Source organism: Juglans microcarpa x Juglans regia, chromosome 5D (genome assembly GCF_004785595.1).
Source record: "Juglans microcarpa x Juglans regia isolate MS1-56 chromosome 5D, Jm3101_v1.0, whole genome shotgun sequence".
Classification (NCBI taxonomy): Eukaryota; Viridiplantae; Streptophyta; class Magnoliopsida; order Fagales; family Juglandaceae; genus Juglans; species Juglans microcarpa x Juglans regia.
Window position 1 is genome coordinate 16,147,300 of NC_054602.1, and position 15,909 is coordinate 16,163,208.

The 15,909-nt window shown below is 36.5% G+C and overlaps 2 pseudogenes; one reads left to right on the forward strand and one right to left on the reverse strand.

Moving 5' to 3' along the window:
• Positions 1-7,445: 7,445 nt before the first annotated feature.
• On the reverse strand, positions 7,446-9,647 carry LOC121265736 (annotated as a pseudogene).
• Positions 9,648-14,213: 4,566 nt separating this feature from the next.
• Positions 14,214-15,227, forward strand: LOC121265737 (annotated as a pseudogene).
• Positions 15,228-15,909: the final 682 nt, after the last annotated feature.

Here is a 15,909-nt window from a genome sequence, read left to right on the forward strand (position 1 = left end):
TCTTTTAAAAAGAACCCATTTGAAACTCATTGACTGTTCTTTGTCAACCAAGGGTTACCATTCCATTTTTACTCACTCCAAAGTGGATAGAGAAATTTCACTAGGATAAATCCCCATCCCAGCCTTTGGAGTCATGACAAAAATTAATTTCATGCTATACTTGAAAAATATATTTCATGATATGTGCATATGTAGAAAGCTTTCATGAAAAAATGATATTTATAGATGTAATATGATAAAATGGTGAGACTTTCACATGTCATGTAAACAAGTAATCAAATGTTCAATGATGTATCATATGATTTTTCATGCTCAAAATGAAATTTATAATATGAATTTGCCGCTTATACAAGAATCATAAATAAATTATCTAAGAGTAAGTTAGAAGCTAACTTACAAACTTTCCGAGTTTGGAAATATCATAGCGTCTAAAATTAAATTTGTACTAAGTTAGGATTTGTACTACTACGGAAGACTTAATAATCAAATGATTTCAAAAATAGATATTTACAAAAATACCTCTAAACTCTCAAAAATTGCCATTAATGAATGCATGCATATGAAACTCTCTTTAGTCACAAATAATCACTATAGTTGTTAACGACATGATAAAGGCTAAATCTTAAGTGAGCAAGTTCATCCCAACACTTAATCATGGCTAAAAATCTTAATTTTCATTAATCCTTTATTAATGAAGTATGATACTCTTAGCCTAAATAACCAAGGCATGGTTTCAAAATTCATCCAAAACATGTATTTTTATTCTTACCCCAATCACAAGATCTTCTAAATGCTCATTGATCAAGCCTAAGTGAAATAAATCAAAACTTCATAAAATAAGCATGATTTAATCAAAATCATGCATGCTTGATGATCAACACAAGGTAGAATTAAAACCTATCATGGCATGCTTCTAATCTCAAAATCAAACCTTCAATGATCATTATAAGACATTAATAAATCATATTGAAATATATTTAAGACATGCCATAGCTAAATTTCCACTTAAAACAATTTAAACACTTAAACCATCCTTAATGAATCCGGTTTTGAATTAAGCATGGTAAGTGGTAACCTTTTCTAAACTCAACCAAAATTCACTCCAACACTTGAAAACAAGGCTTGACATGCAAACTAAGATCGAGGTCAAGAAAACTTACAAATTTCGTAGCCCACTCAAGCTCCTAGCATAAGAACTCTCAAGAACTTCTAAGAACACTCAAAGTCACTCACTTTCGATTTCTCTAAAAAGTAAGGGAGAATATGGCTCTCTATGCTCAAGGGGGAGCTTGATTTGAAGTTTGGAGGAAATGAGGGCGTGAAGGGGCCTTTTATAGATGGCCAAGAGGGTGGAGGCGTGGTCCAAGGGGATTGGTTGAGGTGGGAGGTGGTGTAAGAAGCTGAAATTTTCAGATTGCCTTCATCAGCTTATGTCACCTTGTGTAGGGAGAATAGTGGTATGAAACCACCATGATTTCTTTCCCACAATTGCTATATTGCTCCTGTGGATGGTCATCAAGTCTTGGGGCAGAGGAAATAGAAGAAAAACCAACAAAACTAACCATGGGCTGACAGGTTAAAAGTGGTTTTCCTTGGATAGATTTGTTCATTGTCTTGACTCATCATCATGACTGATTTGTACAGGTGTAAGGTCCCTTCTTAAAGACTTTTTCAGGTGGAGGGTTGGCTGCCAAGCGATCATGAAGGTGCAGCTCCAAGAAGATGATGCAATGGAGGGTGGTTGCTGAAATGGAGTTGTGCACAAAGGCCATTCGGTTTTGGTACCTTCTTCGGGTGGAAAAACCTGGTCAAAGGCTCATGATGACCATGAAAGACTCTTGGGGATTGGGTGGTGATGGTGGTGGTGTGGGGTGGTTGAAACTCAACCAATTTGGTTCCCACTCAACTAGTCTTTTGGGTGCAATCGGCTTTGGTTATTGGTTTGGATTTTGAAACCAAATTTCATCCAAGGCTTGATCTGAGTTATAAGGGATCATATGAGGTGTTACAATACCATATTAACCTTGAGAAAAAGGCACAAAAATTTTGGATTTAAGGGCAAAACAGTCCATGCACTCAAAGGGCACACATGTGTGCCAATAGGTGTAGTTTTTATGTCATTTCTTCTAATGACATGTATGAAGGTTTATCTAGGGTCTTAGAATGATCTAAGAGTGATGTAACTGAGTAATAAAATAAGAAAAATTTCAGATCAAAAGGTTAAAAAGGATTAAGAAAGAAAATTGAGCTCTAAAACATGGTTTAAAGATCACTAACCAAGGGTAAGTGGATTTATGGTCTTAACCAAATTTCAAAACATAATTTAGGTACTTACAGTATGACAAAGGCTTAAAGAAACTCATGGTATGGTGTATTGGACTTTCAAATTGAAGAGTAAAATAGAACAAAACAAGGCTTTGGGCCTTGTGGGCTTAAAAGGGCCATGAGTGTGGGTCAAAGGCTCATGGGCTTTTGGGTTTAAATGAATGGGGACCTTGTTTCCAGATTTTGAAAGATTAAAAGAGACCTCAAGATCTACAAAGATGGGACTTGAAAGGCTTACATTGACATAATTGGGCCTTGGGTCAAATCTATACCAAGCTTGGCCCAAAGGCCTTATGCCTTCCTCATACTTTGTCAAGGCTATCCTACCAAGTCTTGCACTCTTATAAGGCTTGTTTTTAGGACTTCTAAGGATTGACTCATAAATTTCCTAAGGTTCTAAAGGCCTTAATAGAATTACTTATGGGCTTGCTTCTCCAATCCTTCATGCTTAATAAGTTGGGCCTAATAACTTCACTCTTACTAAGTTAGGTTGAATGACCATATGTCCTTTTCATTGGGTCTATTTTCTTGTGTCATTCAAGAAAGGCTTAAAACTTTATATCTCCCAAGTTGGGCTTAAAGCTTTTTAACATTCTATCCTTAGCCCATCACATCATTAGTGCATTAGAGGCCTAAAGTCTTATGTCCATTAAGTAGGTCCTAAAGTCTTATTGCCTCTCTTAAGCCTTTATATCCAAAAAGTTTGGGCTCTTAGTAAACCACTCTTTGGGTCTTCTCCAATTCCATCAAATACTTACACAAATTGCTTAGCCCATTAATGTGGCAACCATCCAATATGCCATGTGTCATTCCCTTATGGGCCTCTTAGCTTCATATCCTCAAGATTAATAAAGCACTAAAACTTTTCCAAAATAATATTACTAACCAATCAAGCTCTACAAATTTCCTTTTTTCTCAAAAATCAATATTGCACTAGAATCTGTGGCGTCCTCGACCCTCACGTGTTATTTTTGTGGAGTTCGTGACACCGGGATGATGACCACACGGATCACGCGCCCCAACGACCAGTGCTCAAAGTGTGTACAATATACAATAAATGTACAGTATAATATTCGCAACGGAGAAAATAAAAGGGTCTTTCTTTATTAAGTACCAAAATTGTACAAAAAGCAGTAAAATAACTTTACAAGAATTTTACAATTTTCTGACAGATAATTTTCTGTCATTTATTTACACTTTCAACATTTCCACAATACACGTCATACCCCGTCCTCCACACCGGCAAAGGCCCAATTCCAACAATTTCAACAGTTACAACCAAACGTTTTAACGGCCCATGGCCCAATTCCAACGGATCATTTTAATCAACAGTTACAACAAAATGACAGTTTACAAAATATAATTACAACAACTTTATTATTAAAAACTGGGAAATTACATACACACGAAGATGGGTATTTCTGAAAGATCACTCAAAAGTGCGTTGCTCAAGGTGGCGGCTCAACGGCGGCACATGGCAATTACCAAAAATCTCACCAAAAACCCGTTTGAAATTACACAATTATAGAAGAAAACAGGGCTCGGCAAAGCTTCACAAGCTCACGGGTTCACCAAAAAAATTCACAGAACAAGACACAAATCAACAAGAATAGAAGATGGCTAAGACAAGAGAGGAAGATGATGAACTCGGAAGGTTTTAATCGAACAACCCGTGGCCTATTTATAGGCCAAGTATGGCGGTGGGAGGAGCCGCGTGTCGCACGGGCGGAAGAAGAACAAAAAGGCATCAAATCGTGCATGGCAATGCGGGTTGACAACAGATGGAAGAATGGACACGGAGAAACCATGGAAGCTCGAGGTGGAAGGTGGTGGTAGCCGTGTGAAGCCACGGCTTGACAGTAAGGCTTCGGAGCCTCCATCGAACAACACAGAGAGGAAGAGGCAAGGTGGAGGTGGCAGCTTGCGGCTGATTTGCAGAACGAAGGCCCGAATGGCATCAGCAGCAGCTGTGTGGAGGAAGGAAGAAGAAGAAATCTGCAGAAGAAACTAGAAGAAAGGAAGAAGAAGGAGCACGGCGCAAGGGAGAAAGAGATGAAGCCCTAATGGTCATCCTCCAAAACAACGACGTATTGATAAGTGAGGGCTGAGTTCTCACGGGCCGCACGGGCTGGGCTTCGGCTCACTCACACACACACAAGGCTGTTACGAGTTTCACACAACACTAAGCCCAAAAACAAACACTCACACAGCCCACAATAAATAATCACTACAATAAAATTACACAAAAAATTACTAACACATATATAAAAATAAATAATAATAAGGAAATTAAAATCCCAACATACCAAAATAATTAACAATAAAATAATACACTTAAAAATAACATAAATAAAATAACACAATAATATAATTAAATAAATAATTTAAAACCCATAAAAATAAGGATCTCACATAATCTTCTAAAATTTCTTCTAAACTCAAAGTATACTGCCTTTTTGCCAACTCAAGTATCTAAAATTGTTCTTATTCTAGAATAGCTCAACTTCTAATTAACTAGGATTAAGACTACTAAGGTCAAGGCCTAAGGAGCCTTTTAGGCGGGGTATTACAGAATAATACGTACAACTTCTAGACTGTCGAGATGGGCCAAAGCTTTAGTTTTCATTGTATTCTTGATAGGAAATCCTAAGGAGATATATTGTGCATTGAAGATCGATTCTCTCTAGATAAGCAAACCTCCATCATATTGTGCTCGTGTTTGAGTACTATTGAGTCCATTGGTGTGGACATGTTCGTTGGCTGGAAGGAGTTTTGGAGCTACCTGGGTCCAAAGATAGAGTTGGTGCTTATGGTGAAACTATAGAAAGGCCAGTGGTTCGGAGTTGGCAGGGTGCAAAGATCGAGTGAGATACTCGTGATGTTGCAAGCTATATTTAGCTACTTCAAGGGTCTTGTAAGAGTTTCTAAAGTAGTAGTAAATTTTAGGCGGTTACTTCTACCCAGAGTGGTTGTAGATTTTGAAGGCATTTTCAAATGAGTTTCCACATTGTTACCAAAATTGATGTGTTGATTATTTATTGTGATTTGATTAATTGATTGATTGATTGTTAATTTAAATAGTCCAATAAATTTGAAAAACAACTATTCACTCCCCCTTCTTGGTGTATTTGGGATTTGAATCCTTGATTTTTTTAGTTTTCAATCTATTTATCAGGCTAGCTAGTTTGCAAATTAATTAGTTTTTCTTTTATAATTCCTTTTAGGAAAATTTGGCATGTAACCTTTGTGCTTTGTAGTGGTATGTAACCTATTTATCAGGCTAGCTAGTTTGCAAGTTAGTTTTTTTTTTTTTTTAATTTCCTTTTAGGAAAGTTTGGCCTGTAACCCTTGTGCTTTTCCCCAATGCAAATTCTGCTTAGGAATAAACCCTATGGTACCACAAACTTGAAATTTAGTCCATTCGTTACAAATTTCCACTACAACATAATTGCATTTTAGTGACTGTTGAAAAATTGTGATAGTCTCCAAACCGTCACTAAAAAGCTTTTTCTGCAGAAACTGACACTAATGACAGATGAGATTTTTTTTTACATTCCAACATATGGAAAATTTACGTTTGAACGTCACATATACGTTCGAACACTGTGGCTACTTACGTATGAACGTGAAATGTTTTGGCGCCAACGTTTGAACGTTAGTAATTAACGTTCGAATGTGAAATGTTTTGCGCCAACGTTCAAATGTTAAATGTAAATTTAAATTAAATATGACTTTAATTTAAAAATTATGTGATTTTTATAGTGCATAATTTGTGAACAAGTCTAAAAAATTGACTTGTATATATTTATATATACACAATTTGTAATATAAAAATGTATATTTATTTTTATATATATTTGAAGTGCAGTGATCTAGTATTAAAGTTGAAAAATATAACATTAAAGAAGATTGAGAATTGAAATTAAAAAACCAAAGAAATATTAAATAATATTTTTCCTTACATATATTAAAAACAAAATACAAAATATGATAAAATTTCGTAAATAACACTCAGATGATAGCGTTGTTCGTGAAATTCGTACTTTGTATCTCCTCAATCAAGGTATCAACATTGTCGTTGAGGATACCTACATGATGGGCTATCTTGGCGACAGACTCCTCTACAACTGCGAGCGATCGATCGATCTTACGATCAATATACGCTGTCAGCTGTGAGATCACTGCATCAATCCAAGCAGACTGCGCATCTCCCGTAGATGTACTCGTCGGCTACTGACTACTACTCTCCACATGACCTAGCTCAGGCTATGTCGGAGGAACTAGATCCTCTATAAGGGGTGGCTGACGTTCCCTCGCCTGTCCAATGCTACGTTGATGCGTGGTCATGTCGAGGGGGATCATCTGATCTTTGAGCCCCTCCTCTTACTGGGTTGGCACTCTCCGAGCAAGTAATAACCGGCTGATCAGAACACCGTATGAGAGATTTTTCATTGAGAAGATGCTCGCCTCGTAACAGATCCTCTCAAAGATGTGCAGTGGCAAATCTATGGGATCTCCACATGTCACTCGTATCAAAATTTGTGCCCGAAGCAGACTAAATGTGGTTTTATATGCCATAGGATCCACGTTTGAAGGCGTTCTTCCTCTCGATCTGCAAGCGATCCCTCCCGGTGATGATGTAGAAATTCTCATCTCTGTCATCATCCCAAGCCTCAAGGCCAGTATTCTCGGCCTCTAACCGGTCTGCATCTTTGGCTGATGATGGGAGAGAAAAGTGAAGGGAAATGTTTTTTTTTTTTTTTTTTCATATAACTCTAAAATGGGAAATGCTAGGGAACCCGTTTTGGGCTCTTGTTGATTTTAACGGGCTTTTATTTTTTATTTTTTTAGTTTTTTATTCGACTTGGTTATTAAGAAAATATTGTTTAATAATATTGTGAATTTTTTTCTTTTTTTAAAAATATTAAAAAGTGTTAAAAAATAATGTGAAAAAAAGAATCACTTTTTTAACACTTTTAAATATTTAAAAAAAATTCACAATATTATTAAATAAAAACTAAAAAAAAAAAATAAGACGGGAGCCCAAAACGGGCTCCCTAGCATTTTTCCTCTAAAATTAAGCCAGCCATAAAAATTTATATTTTGTAAAACATGTTCATTTAGTTTAACAAGTTCATGTCCATGGTCTGGAAACCGCCTAAAGGCTCAAAGGCAGGATTGGAAGGGTTGGGCGGAATGCTTTGTTCATTTCTGAAGAAATTGGAGGGATAAATGCTTGTTTTCGCACGCATCAACCTATCCAGATTGCCCTTGAAATACCTACTCCCATACACTCGTGCATTGTCAATAAGGATTGTACGATTATTGCTTGAATTGGCAATACCAATATCAAGATCTCTATAGTTGAGAAAAGCCTCCCTTGGAGACTTTGATACGTATGGTGTCATCGCCTTGTACAGGTTTCTTGAAAATTTTAGATAATGGTTCGTGGTATCTGTTCCTTCTTCCACCCACAGCACGAAATGTTGTATCTTGAATATGTTTCCAGCCCTATGCGGAAATGGAGTCTCTGATTCCGAAATCTCACTCATTCTTCCTCCATAAGGATTCCATTGCATCCATCCCTTTTTCCCTATTTCAATCAATAACTTCCATATGGATTCTAAACCAGTCTTTGGAATTGGTTCCTTCACATAATCAGGCTTGCTTTTGCAGAAGAAATCTGCCTTGGATAGCCAGAGTAAAGCACTCGTGGGAGTTCCGATGGGGAAATCTGCCCAAAAAAGAGTTGACTCAATCCATGTCATTTCACTGCAGTCCCCTTGCTGCAATCTTAGTTCGGGAAACCTCACATTAATCAAAGGGATAAGGCTTTCAGATTTTCCCAAAAAGTGTCCAATGAAAGAAACTTGCACCGTCTTCTTGCCTTCCTGACTTTCATTCACTGCTCGTGGCATTGCCCTTATGAAGAGGTCTTTTGGTAGTTTATCTGCAACCTGCTGCCAACAATAAACAACATCTGTTACATTCTGTTCCAATGTCCTTTTAACGTTGAACACTGTCACTATGGACGGAACTCGTACCAACTTTATTGTTCACGAAAGAATGACTACAAAGCTTGCTCCACCACCTCCTCTAATGGCCCAAAACACATCCTCTCCCATGGATCTTCTATCAAGGATCGATCTACCGACAGTGACTATTTGCGCATCGATTATATCATCCACAGAGAGGCCATACTTTCGCATCAAGGTTCCATATCCACCTCCAGGAAAATGTCCACCTGTGCCTACGCCTAGACAGACCCCGGTAGGGAAAGCATGGACTTTAATTTTCTCGGCGATTTTGTAATGGACCATGCAGTCTCGGATGCTATATCAATGTATAGACCATGAAAATTGAACATGTCAAGGACTGGAAATGGATTATTTGATACGTATGAAAGACCTCATCGTCATGGCCACCGCTTCGAATCCTGATTTCCAAGCCATAACGTTGTGCACAAATAACAGTTGCTTGGATGTGAGAAATATGTTTGGCAGCTATAATAGCAAGGGGTTTTGGGGTTGCAGATGTCAAAAACCTGTGATTTTTTATGTAAGAGTTCAAAATTGAGAGAAAAGATGCATTGTTGGGGGTCATGTAGATGGCCTGGGAGACTGGGTGGAATGGTGAAGAATTATTTGGAAGGCATCGGAAAAACGTGTAGATTAACTTGTTTTGAATTCGCAGATGAAATTGAGAACAAAATGGTTGCAAGTATGATTGGGATTGAAGGTGGCCGCCGGCATGAGGTCTTCATTCGGCTAATTAATTTGTTGTTTTGAGCTCTTGTTTCTATAATGCTGCTCTATATTTTTAAGATCAATTTGAGAGTACTACTGATCATGTCTAGGATATAAACGCTATACTTGTAAATGAATAAATCTATTGAATAAGGCTCTCCAATAATTACTTCTACTATTTGACACTTATTTCTTTACGTTCATCTAGTCTTAGTCATGCTTCCTACTCTTGACTACTAGTAGAACCATCAAAATTATCAGAAAATATTATGGAGATAAGGAGTGAGTATCAATAACTCAGCAAGCAAAGAACACATACTAGTATGTAAACATAAGCATTTATAGAATTTAGAATGCAGAACAAAACATTTTTAGCTTCAGAGTGTAAAATCTGAACATGTTACCAAAAATATTAGAGCGAAAATTCAAAACTATTCTTATTCAAAAGTCTTTTGGCATAACATAATTAAAACATCAAATCAGAATGGAATTCCATGTTTAACCACATGGTAGGGTTGTGCGAACTCCAGCAGCCAACCGAGTAGAAATAGAATGTGAGATCTTCCCCTTATTCATTCTTGGAGCCTTCAGTATGCACATAAGAAAGATCACGTAGAAAACCACTTTGTTTCCAATGTGGGTGCACTAGAAACAAAAAAGTTAGTACCAACCAAAACAGAGGCCACAGTTTTACACCCACGATGAGGTCAGAACAAAACACAAACAGAATGTCATGCCAGAGATATTTAGAGATCATATCGTATCATATAATTAGAATCAGATGATCGTCATATAATTATGCACAAATTTTCATGTATGCTCACTTTGCATAGTTCAGAAACAGAATGTCATAAATAGTCCATGTTTACACCAGTCATGACAGACAATATTTTTCCTCTTCTTAAACGAATTTCATGAGTAATGTAGATAAAATGACCGAGGTTGTTTTCAAACTTTTATTTTCATAACAGAACATGCATATTTTTCTAAAATCAACCTCAACCCATTTTTTTTATATAAAGTCTAGCATAGGAATCCCGCTTACCTCAAATTTTAATTTTTCTAAATTTTTTACACAACCATGTCGAATAAATATCAATCGTCAGCTATATAAAATACTAAATATTACTAGATTTCTAAAAATACTTTATAAAATTTTCCATTTACTTAGATACATACTAAGTAAAGAGCTTTAATATTTATTTTGTTTTATACAGAATTTAAGAGTAATGCTTCATACAGTCGTAGAGTGAGCAAATATCGTGCAGTCACTTTGAAAAAGTATGGGGTCCACTATTAAAAAATTAATTTTATTTTCATGTGGATTCCGTATTTATTCATTTTTTTTAAAGTGATTGCGCGACGCTTGCATACTCACGACTCAAACTATTATTTCTCAAATAATTATATCAATTTAACCTAACCAGCGGAACTCATTTAGTAAGATATACTTAAATCAGATTTAAAGTGTTTAAAATTATAATTAAAACTAAAATCAAAATTTTACTAATAGCTACATAACTTTTGTTGTAAAATTTAATACTTAAATTCGTAAGTATTTGCTGTAAAAATATGAGTTTTTGGGCTCATAAAAGTAAAACTAAGCCCAACTTAAATACCAACTATAAAACACAACCTGCAACGTAAGGTGTAGCCCAAAATAAAATAAGTGACATCCTGTTATTGATTTTCATGTTAAGGGCAAATACGTAATTTGGATCTGTAAATGTTTTCTTTCCGAAGGCTAGTGAGACAGACTCACCAGAGAAGGGACCGTAGGACGGGCTCACCGTGAGGAAAGCAACGAGCGGGCAATCAGGTGACTGGGAGCGGCGGAAGAGCACTAGGATAGGGAGAGAGAACAGTCACTCACGGCGGGGGAAGAGAGAGAGAGAGAGAGAGAGAGAGAGAGAGACGTGAGAGGGAGAAACGGAGAAGAGGCAGTGGACTTATCGAGAGGAAAAACGGCAGATATGGAGGGGCGTGCAGTGATCAGCTGCACTTCCGGCGTTGGTGGAGGCGATGTGGAGGGGGTGGCGACATCGCTGGGCTTCACCGTGCCTTGGCTAGTGGCTGAGATGTCCGTGTGGAAGGGCTGTGGATGGCTTGGGGTGTTCTGTTTTGGTGTAGGGGGAAACAGGGGCTTTCAGTGATTTTACAGAGTGTGGGTAGTGGTTTGCATGGAGGGTCTCACAGTGTCTGTGTGGTGGTGTAGGGCGGAGGTTTAAGCTGTGGGCTGGCGGCTTCTGTCGTGCGGGGAATATCTTTGGCCCATTGGGTTTCCGTTTGGGGCTATTGTGCTACGCAATGGATGCTGGGTGTGGGCTGGTGGTGCAAGGGCAGCTTTGTGGAGGAGTTTTGGCTATGGATTATCCCACGGTGGTGCATCAACAAGGTGGCATAGCTTGGCTGCGGCTGTGCAAGGAAGCGTGGAGAAGCCGGTTAGCGTAGGTTGCTGCGGCAGAGGGATTTTAGTCAACAATAACGTGGGCTAGTGGCTCGTGGAGCTGTGCAGTAGGCTAGGCCTTGTGCAGTGCCTGGCGGCAGCTACGCGGAGGAGGTGTACTGAAGACACAGGATGCGGCAACCCTGCCGTGAACCCTAGCGGGGTGGAGACGTGCATGGCGTGGAAACGGGCTTTGGAAAGTGTCGATTGTGATCTAATTTGGTTCTTATCGGCTCCTCCTCTCCTTTCTTTTTCTTTTCTGTCTTTTTTTTTTTTTTTTTTTTTTTTTTTTTTTTTTTTTTTTTTTTTTTTTTTTTGCCAATTTGAAAGTATTTGGAATTTTGGATCCACATCTTGGATAGAGAATGAAATTAACAAATGAGCAGGGTTGGGCCGGTGAGAACACTTCAAAAATCTCTTTAGTTTGTGTGTAATTTTTTTTTTTTTCCATAGGTCGAGTATATAATAGATACTAGTCAGTCCCAACTCGACTTTTAGAATTATCCCACTCTTCCCATAAATATTAACTACTAATGGGCCTCAACTCAATTTCTAAAGATAATACAACTTGTCTCATAAATTGTTTGGGCAAATTTCCACTTATAAAAATTTTAACCTAATTATCTAGTCCAATAAAATCTATATTCTGCCAAAATAAATTTTTGAGCCCATAGCCTTTTTCAAAATTACTCATTAAATCTCAAGTGGGCTTTATATACATATTAACCTAAAAAAAGAAGTTTTAGAACACGAGCTTCATGCTGGGCCCAAGTGTTACAAAATAATTAGGCCTAATAAAATCGTGAGTAATTCATATGCCTAAGCAATACAAAAGTCACACATTACTTAAGTGTAAGACTTATATTGTCTTTGCCTCCTATAAAAAAGCTACACTAGACTACATTACAACTTACACAAAGTATTAAATAAAAATAATACTTAATATATATTACTATATTTACATATAATAAAAATAATAAAAAATATATATAAATGTGTAAAAATATATATGTATGTATGTAAAATAGATATAAATAGGGGGTGCTAGGGCAAAACTGTTGTTGCCCCATGGGTATTTTGCCCTGCGAGGCAACATTGCCTACCCCACCATGCGGGGGTGGGGCGAACGAGGGCAGGGTAGCAGGGTGCAAGGCCTCGCTACCTACCCTTAGTATACAGTACTAATCATAGTTTTCAAATCAGTTCCACTCCAGCCATTTCTGTTGGGATTTTTCGTTCCGATGTAATATCCAGTATACTATACCTGCTCGTTCCGTTTTGTTCTAAATCTTTGCTCGTTTCGATCATTACGGCCAGAAATGACATTCGAGATCCTATTTCATTCCAGACTATTTTAGTGCTAGTTTTATAATCTCCTTTAGTTTTGATGGTGTTTTTGTAAATTTTAAATTAAGTTAGATGGTATTTAATTAATTCCAAAATGTATTAAAATAATTTTAATTTTTTTTGTAACTTTAAATGTCTGGTCATTCTCTTTTTTAATTTTTTTTATAATTTACCTGTCCTTTTTTTTTTCCTTTGTATTTTTGTGCTTCAACTCAAGTTTATGATTTTTTTAATATTATCTTTTGACATTAATATTTCTAATTTTTTAATGTTATCAACGTATATATATTCATTTTATGCATCGACAATTCTTCAGTATATACACACATACATGGTGCACACTTACATATATTTGTATTTATTCTATTAGTTATCAGTTTATATATACATATATATAAATATACATATACATATATATATATATATATATATATATATATATATTGAATAGCTTTTTCCTTAGCCGTTATAATGATCTCAACTTATTCTAATTAAATGCTTAGTTCTGTTGGAATATTGGAATATTTAATGTGGCTTAGAGTTTTATTACCTCGTTTCAAATGGTCATGACAACCAAACCTAAATAAAGGTGTGGGATTAATTGAAAGTACCGGCCATGCACCTACAAAACTACACATGCCAAAAGTTTTCTTTGACTTGTTACCAGAAATTTAAAGTAAGAGCAAGGATACTAATTTATTTTCTTTCTTTTTTATTTTTCTTTTGAATTACATATATATCCAATTAGTTCTACAAATTATAGATGAGTAATGATACACTTTCTGTATACAGTCATATTTTAAAATGGAGTATTTAGTAAAGTGATCTTATTTTTATAAGATATTTTATAAAAATATCTATTATTTAAAATATATTTGTTTAAAAGATTGTAAAAAAAAATGTTATCTATCCATCGTTTTTCATTGTAGATTAACGTACTGCTTTAATATTCTGTCGTAAATATGTTTACTATTTACGTAGCTGGGTTGTAAAAAAATGATTGGTTTATATCTGACCAAATTCAAAACCAGATATGTCAACTCCATAGGAAACTTTTACCTCATCTGCTTATGCAGTTCAGATAAGATATTTTATATAGTAATAAAAATTTTGAGTTAAGATAAAATAAAATAGTTGGTAAGAAAAATGTGTGTTTGGATAGTGAGATGAAATAAAATAGTTTTAAATTGTTGGATTTTGAAAAATGTGTGGATCTCACTATTAATTAGAGCAAAAATGCTGAATACAATCGCCTCTGGTAGACGGTGTGTAAACAGTGCTGATGTGGAAAAAACAAAATGCACCATTTCGAAAAATTTGACAAAGCCATGTCCTGGTTTTTAGGATTTGAGCCAACTGTCGCTCAGTTTTTCTCACTCTCTTGGCCCCTTTTTTTTTTTTGCTCTCTTTTGCTTTGTTTGTTCTTGAGAAGGAAAAAAAGAAGAGAGATTATACAGAGATGATTGGGGCTCCAGAAGGTGAAATTGTTACTCTCAATCTTCTCAAGAAAAAGATGACTGAGTTTGGCAAGGAAAGAGATTGAGTAGTTCCACAGCCCGAGGAACCTTCTTCTGGCTCTGGTATGTGCATGGTCTCCCTCAAACGCACACAAACCCTTCTGAAATTATTATTCCTCTCTCTTATTGCTATTTGGTTCATATCTGTTTGAAGACCACTTCTTGCATGAAGAGGGAGGAGGATCACAGAGATGGAGAATCATCACATATTTTTTTCCTACTCCTGTATTTTTGAAAATTTGACCAAAAAAAATACAACTTACGTTAGTTGGATTGTTGGGGATGTTCTAATGATTTCATGTTTCCACCATATATGGCGTATCTTGCTGATGCTTGCAAGTGGAAGAGCTTCCATTTTTTCTTGAATATATATTATTATACATCTTCTCCTTTAAATTTCTTAAAGTCCCAATTAAGTTGCTCAGGTGAATGCCTTCTAACCAGAGTTAAACTTGACCAACCTTGCAAAACAAATTTTCCTTTTTGTTTTGTTACCTATGATCTTTGGAACCCCCTTTTTTTTACCATTTCCCTTTTGCTTTTATGTCATACCGTTTGCATAACAAAATTAATGGTAAAAAAGGCGGTTTCCTGTTTATGGGGTTGTGATTATTTATTGTCCTCACTAGGTGGGTGCAGTTGGAGAACTCTCTAGGATATTCCAATGGAAAGAAGAGGTTCCGGAAATACCTGATTGGAAAGAGGACGAGAAAGTGCACCCAGGTGCTTCCAGATGTTCTGCTCTGTCTTGTCCAACTCTCCAACTTCTGTGGCATTGATCTTGGCAAAGCTGCACTCAGAAAGGTAGAACTAATGTTGTCAAATAATATCATTGGGAGCTACTGATTTTCTATGTATTAAAAACACCCCCACTTGAAGATTTGAAGACATGCAGACTGATTTGAAGACTACTGTCAAACTCAGGGAACAAATACTCGCACTGATTTTATACCTTCCATGGAAGTCTGCATGGATACGAAGCCGAAGACCCACAAGAGGAAGATGACCCACGCAAATGGGCGAGCACAGATCCACTTGAAGACCACAATGCAAGAAGCCAAAGACCATGCAAGTTTATAATCTGATAGGAACAACACCACGCCGAAGACAAGATTGATATCCACTAACCAGAGCACAGAAGCGGGAATCCAAAACAAACAAAACTCTGTTTTGTTATTTATTATTTTTTTTAAAGCCGTTTGCGTGCCGCTTACATAAGGCGATTGTACGTAGCAGTTTTGTAATTAGAGAGCCGAAAATGTCACTGTTTACGAACTGTTTACTGTCAATTTTCATTGTTCACAAACTGTTCACTATAAGTTGTCACTGTTCAAGCATTATTCACGTACTGTTTATTGTTAGCTTTCACAGTTTACTGTTTATTTAAGTAGATATTTTTAAAATTTAGAAATGAAATATAGTGTGTTTGAATAGGAAAAACTAGTGTACGGTACAGACTCATCTGTATCGTGTAACCAAATCGAGCCTTAAATTTCCAATACTGATTAAATTGAAACTTTTACTATTA